Source organism: Stomoxys calcitrans, chromosome 1 (genome assembly GCF_963082655.1).
Source record: "Stomoxys calcitrans chromosome 1, idStoCalc2.1, whole genome shotgun sequence".
Classification (NCBI taxonomy): domain Eukaryota; kingdom Metazoa; phylum Arthropoda; class Insecta; order Diptera; family Muscidae; genus Stomoxys; species Stomoxys calcitrans.
The window spans coordinates 271,322,549-271,335,711 of NC_081552.1; the positions used below are offsets into that span (position 1 = coordinate 271,322,549).

General features: G+C 37.5%; 1 protein-coding gene across 5 annotated transcripts in view; it reads right to left on the reverse strand.

Annotated features, from left to right (window-relative positions):
- The window catches only part of LOC106095848 (myb-like protein F), a 210,084-nt gene that overhangs the window by 124,022 nt on the left and 72,899 nt on the right, over positions 1-13,163 (reverse strand). The gene's annotated exons all lie outside the window — the stretch shown is intronic.

The following is a 13,163-nucleotide window of genomic DNA, read 5'->3' on the forward strand; positions in this document are numbered from 1 at the left end:
TTTACAATCCAAACCGACCTACACTAATAAGAAGTATTTGTGCAAATTTTAAGCGCCCAGCTTTACTCCTATAGCTATAGCAAAATATAGACCGATCTGAACCATATAGGGCACGAATGTCGAAAAGCCTAACATCATCACTATGCCAAATTTCAGCGAAATCGGATAAAAGTGTGCCTTTTATGGGCCCAAGACCCTAAAACGGGAGATCGCTCTAGATGGTAGCTGCATCCAATCGATGGCAGCCATATTGAATTCGGATGTCGTAGGGGCTAACACAGCTCACTGTGTCATATTTCAGCGAAATCGGTTATAACGCTGCTTTTATGGATCCAAGGACTAAAATCGGGAGATCGGTATATATGGCAGCTATATCCAACTATAGACCGATTTGAACCATATAGGGAACGGATGTCAGAAAGCCCAGCATAGATCCATGTGTCGAATTTCAGCGAAATCGGGTAATAAATGCACCTTTTATGGGCCCAAAACCCTAAATCGGGAGATCAGTCTATTTGGCAGCTACATCCAAATATAGCCTAATCCTGACTATACTCAGTACGAATGTCGAGGAGTCTAACGCAAAACATTGTGTAAAATTTCAGGCAAATCGGATATTTATGAGGCTTTAATGGGCCTAAAACCTTAAATCGGAAGATCGGTCTATATAACCCATCTTCCAATTTAACCTGTCTATGGCTTAATTTTTAAAGACTGTAGCGTAATTTCAACAGAGAGACGGGGGACAGAACTTTACGACGATCAAGACTGTATGTACTTTATGAGCGGAAATGGATACTTCGATGTGTTGCAAACGGTATAAAAACGTTCGGTATAAAAACGCTGCTGTCCGGGCACTTAAAAATGCTTTGTTTCCATTGTTGTCGGCATGGGGATATCAGGGGGTGTTATTATCGTCAGTCGATTGTACCTTCCGGAAATATTTCGTGTTTGCTGAGTTGCATTTTTCAAAGCAACACTCAAAGACAGAGCTCAAAGCCTCTACATTTTCACAATAGTTATTCGAAACTGATCACTAGATTTGCTTCTTAAGCACAAAAGAAACTAAAGTTAGCTGCGAGAAGTTGTGTTTTGTGATAGACAAACTAATTTTCTCTAGCAAACCACTTTAGGATTGCGTTTTCTCAAAATCTTAAAAAGTGTTTTTATTGCACATTTTGTTTTTGACACATTAATTTAATTTTTTTATTTAACTATTTTCAAAATTTATTTGTTATAAAAATTTTTTTGTTTTTTTTCTTCTGGCTCCGAGTCGAAGTAATTTTGATCGTGTTCGACCCCTTAGCTCTGGTTCAAACCGTTATCTATTTCACCCAAAACTGTATGATTTGTGATTTCGAATCGCCCAGATGTGTATGCGAGACTAATATTGTCATTATTCTTCGGTGTAGGGCACCTACGACACAATGTTTTATGAATGTTAATTACATTCACTCTACGAAACGAAACGAATCGGATTTCGTAGCTCGGGGGGCCAATGCCTTCTTTCTTCTAGGCCATGTACGAGTCTCAATTTGAAAAACCTTGCTGGAGAATTTTTATTATGAAATTTTCATTAACATATGTTTGTATGTATTAACACTCGAATAGGCTCGAGTAGGTTTGCTTGGGGATGTGTGTGTGTGTGTGAGAGTTTTTTTTGCAACAATGCCACATGTGCGTGGTAGTGTGTTTGCGTGTGTTTGTGTGTGTCAATATGCTTTAAATATCATAAAAAAAGAACACCATGACAACATTTTATGACTTTATGTAATTACCCAGGCCTGGATGGAGAAGAAGAAAAACAGCCACAGCCAAAAACGTTCCCCACTTTGGCCATGTCGTGTGGGGAGATTCACGTATGCGTGAATGTGCGCCATAAAATCCGTAACAAAATATTTTAATATGAACCGTTTACATGGAAAGTGACATAAGTTAACACAAGAGATCGCATGGGATGGCTGGCTGACTGGTTTCGCTGCGGTATCGCTTCAGACACAGGAATTCAGTGAAAAATCAGTGCCGCCGTCGGTTTCGTCATATATCCACACAAACGCCGACGTTTAATCTCTCCCATTTCTGCCACAGACATGAGTCGTTTGCCAAGTGACGACCCTCCAATGTGCATGTGTTTATTTAGCCCGGTATGTAAACACTAACACAACCACCAACACATGTGCAAATGCACAAGCACAAGCACACGCGTTTGCATGTTTTCCTTTTTAATTTCCCATACACTTTGTCTAGGAGCAATCACTCGCTCATTCGCTCGCTACCTCGTTTGCTAGCTCTTTGTGTGCAGCGCGTTCGAAAAATTGGAAATATTTCCGCCAGAGTTCCTTTGTGAGAGTCGGCATTTTATACGAGTCGTTGGGTGTTTGCTCCTTTGTCAACTATAAATGAGGACACCCATAGCCGCCACGAGTGGCCTCTACCGTGCAATTATTCCTTAATTCTAAAGCATGTTTTGTGCACCCATTTAGGGAATTCGTCGGTAGTTAATTAAATTTCTATGAAATGCGTTTTTACCTGCTCCATTCGCTCTCCCCCCCTTTGCCCATTCTAGTCTCGACAAATAATCTTTTGCTTTATTCAATGACACTACATTTACTGCACATAAATTGTGAAATAGATTTATAAAGAAAACGTTTAAGTTGATGCCTGTGCCTTAACTTGAAATGTATCGGCCGAAAAGTCCTTTGTTCCCCTTTTGAAATACAAAACAACAACAAAAACAACACCTTCTAGTAGAAAAAAAGTTATGAAGGAAATCATGACGCATCTGGGATGGGAAGAAATTAGTGGAAATAATCCTGCCATTTGTGAAAGGACAAAGATTTTTTCACCAGTTGTACATGGTTATGAGGTGTTGTCCGGACTACGTACAAAATTTCAGGGCGCTAGAACGCCCGGGGGCCGATTGGTGGGTTGGTCACCTCTGCACTGCAAATTTTTGTTCGAGCTGCTAAAAGCTCATTTAAGGTCCACTTCTCAACAATATGTATTTGCTGGAATATGCTTGAAAAACGCTACAAACGCTGGATGTTTCCAAGATTACATTTTCCAAGAAATTTGACTAATAAAATCTATTTTTTTAAATTTTCCCAGAAGTTGGTATCTTAATTTGTGTTGTTTGTAAACGCATTTCTAAGCCGATTTGGACAGCTGACAAAGGTTTGATTCTTCAGTCAAAAGTTATGCGAGTTACAAATCAAACATGTAAAAGCGTTGCCGAATCTTATATACCCTTCACATGGGATGACAAGTTCTTAGCCAGGTGTATCCTTATAGGGAGTGAAGGATAAGGAATAATAATTGCCACCTTAGCGCAGAGGTTAACATGTTTTCGCCATGGATAGAAGTCATGTAAAAACTTCTCCCTAAAAAGGTTTCGCACTGCGGCACGCCGTTCGGACTCGGTTATAAAAAGGTGGCGCCTTTCACTGAACTTTAAACTTGAATCGGACACCACAAGACACAACAAGTTTTTCTAAAAATTCATCCAAATCGAATAAAAATTATCCCCTATAGTTGCTCAAGACGTTAAAACAAAAGACCGGTTTATATGGGAGCTTTATCAGGTTATGGACCGATTCAGCCAAATCGGATAAGAATTACGTCCTCTAGGGGTTAAGACTTATAATGGGAAGATCGGTTTATATGGGAACTATATCTAAATATATCGAAAATGTTTAAATAGTAACATGACATCAATAAATTTTGGTGAACTTGTAATATCCGGTGATGACATTATTGACACTAAGCATTAATGATATGAAAGGCTCGACGGACTTTGTTCACATTTATTCAAGCAATATTGTTTCCAAATCTCTTTGCCCTTAAAGATCATTTTTATTAAATCTTTGCGCAATGGAGTGTTTGCTTGAAAAAAATGTTCACGGTAAACGGAGCTTTTCGGTTATGTCTGTCTTGCTTCCACAGCAACATGGTTTTCATAAAGGAAGATCAACTGCGACAAATTTATTTGTGTTTACGGATTACTGCTTATCATCTTTTACTTGTGGTTATCAGGTGGAAACCATTTATACGGATTTTTCGAAGGCGTTCCCACACAATTCTGTTGCATAAGTTAGTTTTGGATTTCATTCTAATTTTTAGAAATGGTCAACGTCATATCTCCATAGAAGGAAATGTGTGGTTCGTTCCTCAAGGAAGTGCTTTGGGGCAGTTATTTTTTAATATTTCGTCATTCTGCTTGTAACTCCTCGAAATATTCGTCTAAGACCCCATAGAGTATATGTATTCTTGATCGTGATGACATTTTAAGTCGAACTAGCCATGTTCGTCCGTCTGTCCGTCCGACTCTCCGTCCGTCCGTCCGTCTGTCTATCGAAAGCACGCCAACTTTCGAAGAAGTAAAGCTAGCCGCTTGAAATGTTTTACAAATACTTCTTATTAGTGTAGGTCGGTTGGGATTGTGAATAGGCTATATCGGTCCACATTTTGATATAGCTGCCATATAACCCGATCTGGGGTCTTGACTTCTTGAGCCACTAGAGGGCGCAATTATTATCCGATTTAGCTGAAATTTTGTACAACGGCTTCTCTCATGACCTTTAACATACGAGACGAAAATGGCATGAATCGGTTTATAGCCTAATGCGGCTCCCCTATAAACCAATCTCCCTATTTTACTTCTTCAGCCCCTAAAGAACGCAATTCTTACTATGACTGAAATTTTACACAATGACTTCTACTATGGTCTCCAATATTCAGTTAATTATGGTCCGAAATGAACCATAACTTGATAAAATTTTCCAATAACATAGCCTTTATTTTCTTTTATCCTTTGTTTGCCTAAAAAGAGACACCGTGGCAAGAGCTCGACAAATGCGATCCATGGTGGAGGGTATATAAGATCCGGCCCGGCCGAACTTAGCACGCTTTTACTTGTTTATTATATGCCGATGGCTTTAAGATTTTTTTCTCGCACAAAGACACATGAAGATTTTATCATGCTTCAATCTGATTTGTTGCATAGACTTACAGAATGATGCAATTGGACAATTGTCTTCAACTAAATTGTGATAAATGCTCTCACTTGTAATTTTTTTGAAAACGCAATCCAGTCCAATGGATTTTTCAGTTAAACTCATCAGCCTCCCACAGGGTGAGTGAAATTGAAGATTTTGATGTAATTTTTGATTATAAATTAAGTTTTACTCCGCACAAAGATAAGCTAAAGGGTGATTTTTTTGAGGTTAGGATTTTCATGCATTAGTATTTGACAGATCACGTGGGATTTCAGACATGGTGTCAAAGAGAAAGATGCTCAGTATGCTTTGACATTTCATCATGAATAGACTTACAAACGAGCAACGCTTGCAAATCATTGAATTTTATTACCAAAATCAGTGTTCGGTTCGAAATGTGTTCATTCACCGTAACGTTGCGTCCAACAGCATCTTTGAAAAAATACGGTCCAATGATTCCACCAGCGTACAAACCACACCAAACAGTGCATTTTTCGGGATGCATGGGCAGTTCTTGAACGGCTTCTGGTTGCTCTTCACTCCAAATGCGGCAATTTTGCTTATTTACGTAGCCATTCAACCAGAAATGAGCCTCATCGCTGAACAAAATTTGTCAAAATTTGAACACATTTCGAACCGAACACTGATTTTGGTAATAAAATTCAATGATTTGCAAGCGTTGCTCGTTAGTAAGTCTATTCATGATGAAATGTCAAAGCATACTGAGCATCTTTCTCTTTGACACCATGTCTGAAATCCCACGTGATCTGTCAAATGCTAATGCATGAAAATCCTAACCTCAAAAAAATCACCCTTTAATTCCTAATTCTTATTCGCCAGGCGTTATTGTATGGATTTTTATGATCCTTATACGATGAAAGGAAGAACCTTTTTAAAATCGATATTAGAATACTGTGCTTTGATTTGGAGTCCTTATTCTACAATGAATGTTTAGAGAATTGAAAGAACTCAAAGGAACTTCTTAAAAATGGGACGGATATTGTACAAAGTGGCTCATTTCAAATCCCAGCTGACCTACACTAATGGCAAGTATTTGTGCAAAATTTCAAGCGCCTACACGCAAAAAAATAGTTCGTTTCACAAAAAGGAGATTTTTGGCAAACAAACTTCATTTCAAAAAAACGTTGGACGATAAATTCCTGCTAGAATTTGCGACATATATAAAGTTTTGTTTTACCCTGCCAATACCTTTCATTATTGATATGTAGAACATGGTGTTCGGGATTTCAACTAGGTTTTCTTTATTTATGAATTAATTTAACTCCATTCTTATGTATGTAAATTCTTTTTTTTTTCTATTTAAGAGAATGTGCATATTGAAAAGAATGTCAAGTTCAGTTAAATGTTGAAACAAAATTCAAATTCAATTTTTTACCAATGTTGTGAGATTTTTTCAAATATATGCTAATCTCAGGTGACTATTTCACACTACAATATCATGGGCCTTCCATTTGTGCACAACTCCATTGTGGTTTTGCATTATGATCTGCGGTATTCGTTATGCTATAAATAAAACAAAAAATACTTATTTGTGTTGTTGTTTTCGCACTGTAGGTATTTATACTTTGGGATGGACATTTCTTTATCGCGTAAATATTAACAAACAATGTATGAGCCTTAAAAATTCTCACTTTTCGAGTTTTCCACCCGCACTTGACCGAGTTGTTGAATACACTGACTCCTTGGGCAGTCAAAACAAAACAAGTAGAAAGGCGTTAAGTTCGGCCGGGCCGAATTTTGGATACCCACCACCTCGGGTATATATGTAAACCACCTTTCATCAAAATCCAGTGAAAATTGCATACCTTATGTCCCATAGAAGCTATATCGAAATATGATTCGATTTGGACCAAATACTTATAAGTACAAGTCACTGTTCAATTGTGTGTGACAAAATATTGGTCTTTTTAGTAGTTATTTCTAAAAATAAACCGATCTGAACCATATACAACATGGATGTCCAAAAGCCTAACATAAGTCAATGTGTCAAATTTCAGTTAAATCGGATTATAAATGCGCATTCTTTGTGGCAAAAATTTTAAATCGAGATATCGGTCTATATGACAGCTATATGCAAATCTTGATCGATCTAGACCAAATTTCAGAAATATATGGAGGGACATAACCTAATTCTTTGTCCCAAATTTCGGCAACATCGGACAATAAGTGCACATTTTATGGGCCTAAAACATTACATCGAGAGACCGGTTTATATGGCAGCTATATCCAAATCTGGACCGATCTGGACCAAATTGAAGAAGGAAGTCGAAGGGCCTAACACAACTCACTGTCCAAAATTGCAGCGACATCGGACAATAAATGCGCTTTTATGGCCCAAAAACCTAAAACCGAGAGATCGGTCTATATGGCGAGCATTCCGATCCCCAATGGACCTTCTTGTTGAGCAACGCATTGATATTTGTGAATTTTAGAGTAATAGTTAAGAACCACAGAAATTTCTATATGTGTGGAGGAATTTTGACAAAAAATTCGAGGGGGTATTTTTTACCCCCTTCGGTACTTTAATCGAAAGTTTAATAAAGCCAACGGCTACTTGAAGTTTAACCAACTGTCTTTTAATTTATCTTGGTTTTGTTAATTTACGTTTACGGCGTAACACTCTCGTTTCCAAGAATTGATTTAAGAAGATGAGATTTAAGAAATTTCTTGTTTGAGTTTCGGAGCTTTGTAAAGGGTGATATTTTAGCTGTTATCTTTTTGGCAACACCGGTGTAAACAGCTCACACTCGTTTCGTGTTTTGTTTTACTGTCGAACATCTTCAATTTGGTCTATAATTTAACCATGAATCGTCTGCAAACGAATAACGCTTGCAAATGATTGAATTTTACTATCAAAATGCGTGCTCTCTCAAGAAAGTTCATAGCGAGCTTCTTCCATTTTACGACGAAGCTCATTTTTGGTTCAATGGGCACGTAAATAGGCATAATTGTCGATTTTGGAGTGAAGATCAGCCAGAAGCATTGCAAGAGCTACCAATGCATCCAGAAAAAGTCACAGTTTGGACAATGCGAATCGTAACGTATCTGTGAATGGTGACCGCTACCGTGAGATGATATCCAACTTTTTTGCCCAAAATGCAAGAGCTTGACTTGCATAACATGTAGTTTCAACAAGATGGTGCCACATACCTCAGAGCACGCGTAACAATGGACCTATTGAGAGCCTAAATCTTGGATCTTGGAGTATGCCAAAATTAGATTAAGCGGATGGACCATTTGAAGCGGAGTCACGGTCAACATTTGTATGAAATAATCTTCAAACATTAAATTATATGGACCATACTATCGATAAAAGATTTCATCCATTCTTCTGAATTGTATGTGTTTTTTTGAAAAACTTTCCTATATCCCTTAAAAAATCACTATTTAAAATTGTAGATTTTCGACAAGGCAATTTTCTCCCCAAACATGAATTTATATCAAGAGACAAATTTTATTTAATTAGCTTTGAGTAGTGATACCTCTTTTCTGGCTCAAGTTACAATTTTTCAGACAGATAGCTTTATTTTTTGGTATTTCTCTACGCATTAGGCGTTAGTGGGTTAATCAATAACTGTTGGGATTAATCAAACTTTTCCATTGACCTGAAAATGTATCCTCAGAGTTTCATTCCAAGGCTTTATGTTGAACAGTACTTCAGCCGTTATTCTTAAATTACTTACACAATTGCCATGGTTTTGACTTTTACAAGTTATTTAAACATTCATCAGCATCTAGGATACTGCGATGGTTCGAAGCACATACTAGATGAGGAGTTTATGGTCTTTAGCACTTAGCATAAACTAGAAAACATTGAAAGAAAGTTAACTTTGTAACTTTTTCGATAGTTCAAGCACTAGTTAATGTGATCGAAATTGGAAAATTGCATGCCACAAAAGCATATTGTTCATCATCAAGGCCAGTATTAGGCCGACATCCAAATTCATTTGGGCCATTACAAATTATTCAGCTCACCCACTTCACAAACGAGCCAAGTATCCGTGGCAATAGGAAAACATCAAGCACTCATGGCCGGAAACATGTGTCGACAAATTTTCACATCAAATTGTCATTGACTTTGGGAAAACACGAAAACAACACCATCAACAACAACAACAACAACAATAACAATGCCAAAGCAAAAGAAAATAAACAACGAAAACATTGGTGAATTAACCTTGTTTAGAAACGCGCACGAACATCGCCATGGACAAGAATCTTGAAACTGTCTGAAAGGCAAAACGCCAAGAATGAAACTCCAAAAGTCTTTCAATGTTGTAACACCAGAGTGTTTACATCATGTTTCATTTGCATTTCTATCATATTGCCAGGCACGAGCATTTCTCGAGTGCGCAGTTCAGGGACAGACGCGTTTGCCTCCATCTTCATCCCTCTTCCTGATCCTTTGCGAAGAACACTACATTGAGAGACGGAGGGAGAGACAAAGAGGCTCGTCACAAGACAACTTATGATGCAAAGGTATTTCCTCACTTACCATCCCCCCCCCCTCCCCCACCCCACGGGAAACACTATTTGCTGCTGTATAGTCTCGAGCACTCACCTGCCTGCATCTGTCAAAGACGGTGCGAGGACAAGTGGAGCGAGGAAGAGGATTCTCATCAAAAGCTGTTATGGAAATTAACGATGCCATCCACATCTACCACCATCTGCAATAGAGTGTAGATCTGCTGAATGGCAGACACTGCGTGCTTCACAGAATCAGGGTCAGCACTTTTGTTAAATGAATCTCAAAGTGCATCCATCCAACGTCAAGTGGTTGCGGATGTGAAGAAGGATAGGCATATGCCGCCCGTCCCATCCCCGGAAGGCCAGCTTTTCAATCTAACTATAATTATAATATTTTCATGAACCGAAAAACTTCAACTTGCAGACACATCAGAAACATTGAATCAATGGCTTTACAACACTGCCCACTATAACCACATCCTAATAAGGCCATCGTGGACATATCTGCATTAAGAGGTTCTGTTGAGAAAATTCTCTTTTAGCGAAACACAAAAACAAACAAAAATCAACGAAGTCTTTTTTAAAAAAAGGTAGTACAAATTTTATTTCCACTATAAGAAAAGTTTATAAAGATTAGAATTCTTATAATGTTGTAATACTTATAATTGAAGAGACGTCAACCCAAGAAGCCTTAAATATGCTTAAAAAAAAACGTATGTTTCAAACCCATGTAAATATCAAAGCAGTGGCTAACCCGAAACAAAGTCCAGTAACCAATTACTTTCAGGTATACCCTCCTCAATATAACTTTAACAATATAATATAACTTTAACCTCAGATGTTAAATACTGAAGCGTCAAAAACAATGAAATACCTCTAAGCAGAACGAAGAATGGAAAATAATAGCTTCAAAGATTCGATTTAATTATAATAGGAAATTGCAGTGCCTTATACAAAAATTAAAGGATATCTTTTAGGAGTTGACATGTATTGTCCCAAAATCCGCGAAAAAATCTCTCAATGTGAACGGCGCATAACACTAAATTTTATTGTAATTAAAAAAATCCACAAAATTAACAAATTAAGACGGCTTGAAGGACTTCTTCTGTTTAACACTAGCAAAGGATGGCCAAATTATATGAGTGTTACGCTATTTTGAAAAACGATTTAAATGTAAATAATCAATTTTTACTTCATTCAGCATGTTCTTAAGATCGATTTAGCATATTTTTCTCAGCAAGTTGAAGTTCAGCACACGTATGTTGAAGGCCAAAGGAGAAGCCGTTGTACAAAGTTTCAGCCAAATCGGATTTTAATTGCGCTCTCTAGAGGCTCAAGAAGTCAAGATCCCAGATCGGTTTATATGGCAGCTATATAAGGTTATGGACCGATTTGAAACATACTTCGCACAGTTGTTGGAAATGTTATCAAAACACTATGTGCAAAATTTCAGTCAAATCGGATGAGAATTGCGCCCTCTAAGGCTCAAGAAGTCAAGACCCCAGATCGGTTTATATGGCAGCTATATCAAAACATGGACCGATTTGGCCTATTTACAATCCCAACCAACTTACACTGATAAGAAGTATTTCTGCAAAATTTCAAGCGGTTAGCTTTACTCTTTCAAAAGTTAGCGTGCTTTCGACAGACAGACGGACGGACACGGCTAGATCGACTTAAAATGTCACGACGATCGAGAATATATATACTCTAGGGGTCTAAGGTGCATATTTCGTATACCCCCATTCTATGGTGGAGGGTATAGTAAATCCCATAATCATAAAAAGAATATTGATTCCTTGGGAATTTTGTAATTACTTAAAAATGTAATAGAGTTCGTTCCGTTTTGAAATGTTCTCTTCGATTACTCCTTAATTTTAGGGCATTCTTTATCTTTTTATTGCTACTAAGTAATTATTTAACTCATTTAAGGTAACCCATTATTATACCACCCACCAAGGATGGGGGGTGTATATTCATATTGTCATTCCGTTTGCAACACATCGAAATATCAATTTTCGATCCTATAAAGTATATATATTCTTGATCAGCGCAAAAATCTAAGACGATCTAGATATGTCCGTCCGTCTGTCCGTCTGTCTGTTGAAATCACGCTACAGTCTTCAAAAATAGAGATATTGAGCTGAAACTTTGCAGAGACTCTCTTTTTTGTTCATAAACAGGTTAAGTTCTAAAATGGGCTTTATCGGACTATATCTTGATATAGCTTTGATATAGACCGATCCGCCGATTTAGGGTCTTAGGCCCATAAAAGCCATAGTTATTATCCGATTTTGCTGAAATTCGAGACAGTGAGTTAAGTTAAGCCCCTCGACATACTTCTGCAAGATGGCATAGTTCGCAGATCAGCTTGGTGACAAGATGGCGGATTGAACCAAATGATTTGTGGCTGTTGTACACATGAGGCCACGTTTAATTGTTTTGCCATATGAACATTCATATAATCAGCCTATAGCAAATAAACAAGTCTTTCTTACACGAATGTATGTGCATGGAAACCAATCCTAAGACAAATCGTTTTTTTTTGTATGCCTGCAGAAGACCAGCGCGTAAGCATATGAAGCGGTATAGCCTCATATTGTAGAGAAAGGGGTAGCGATGTACAAGTAGCTGGGACTCCCAAGTGAGGATGAAGTTCAGGTGCCCACGCTAATGATCGAGAATGCACAATTGAATTGATTTGCAAGAGAAAAGATGATTATGAAGTTTTGGTTATTTTAAATTAATAATGGTGTTAAGCAAATGATAAGTAAGAAAAAAATGATTGTGAGTAGCTTAAGGTACGTCATTAAATAGAAACAAGTTAAAGCGTGCTAAGTTCGGCTGGGCCAAATCTTGTGTACCCTCCATCAAGAACCGCATATGTCAAGTTCTTAAAATGACCTTCTCAAATATACACGCAAAAAAATGAAACGTTTGGAACATTTTTACGACAAACGAAATAGATTCATTACCAAGTTTTGCTTTTATTGTAACCGTGTAACGTTTCGCTTCAACATATTATTGAACGTAACGGACTTTGTTTTTCGTAAACCCTTTAGCAGCTTCCTATACAGTTAAAGGACCTTCCTTTTGTTGTTAAACCAAAAATTCTTTAATTGCAAAAGTTCTTCGATAGCCGCATACGATTAATCGTAAGCTGGACGAATAATTATTCTCTTGTGTATCACCTGCTAGAGAGTAAGGGTGAGTAGTATCTCAAGCAGATACATAGGCTTGCAAATAATTGCAATTGTGTGCTCGTCACTGGTATAGACACAGTCATTTTGACGGTGCAAAGAGCAATATATAAAGCCGTTCCGGCAAGCGGATTTGTAAACTCGAAAATTGTAAATTTTTAATGTTTCGGTACAAAAAGGTTGGTATGTCCAATGAGAAGAATCATTAGAGCAATATACAAATGGCTGCCAGGTACAAGAAAACACAACAATAATTTCTAAAGCACCCATATTGGTTGGTAATATTTACGCGATAAAGAAATATCCATCACAAAGTAGATATTTAAATGTGCGAAAACAGCAACAACCATTTTTTGTTTTATTTACAGCATAACCATTACAGTAGATCACAATACAAATCCATAATGGAGTTGTGCGAAAATGGGAGGTTCTTAATATAATTGTGAATCATAACATCGAAATAAGTCCTAATACACTCTGT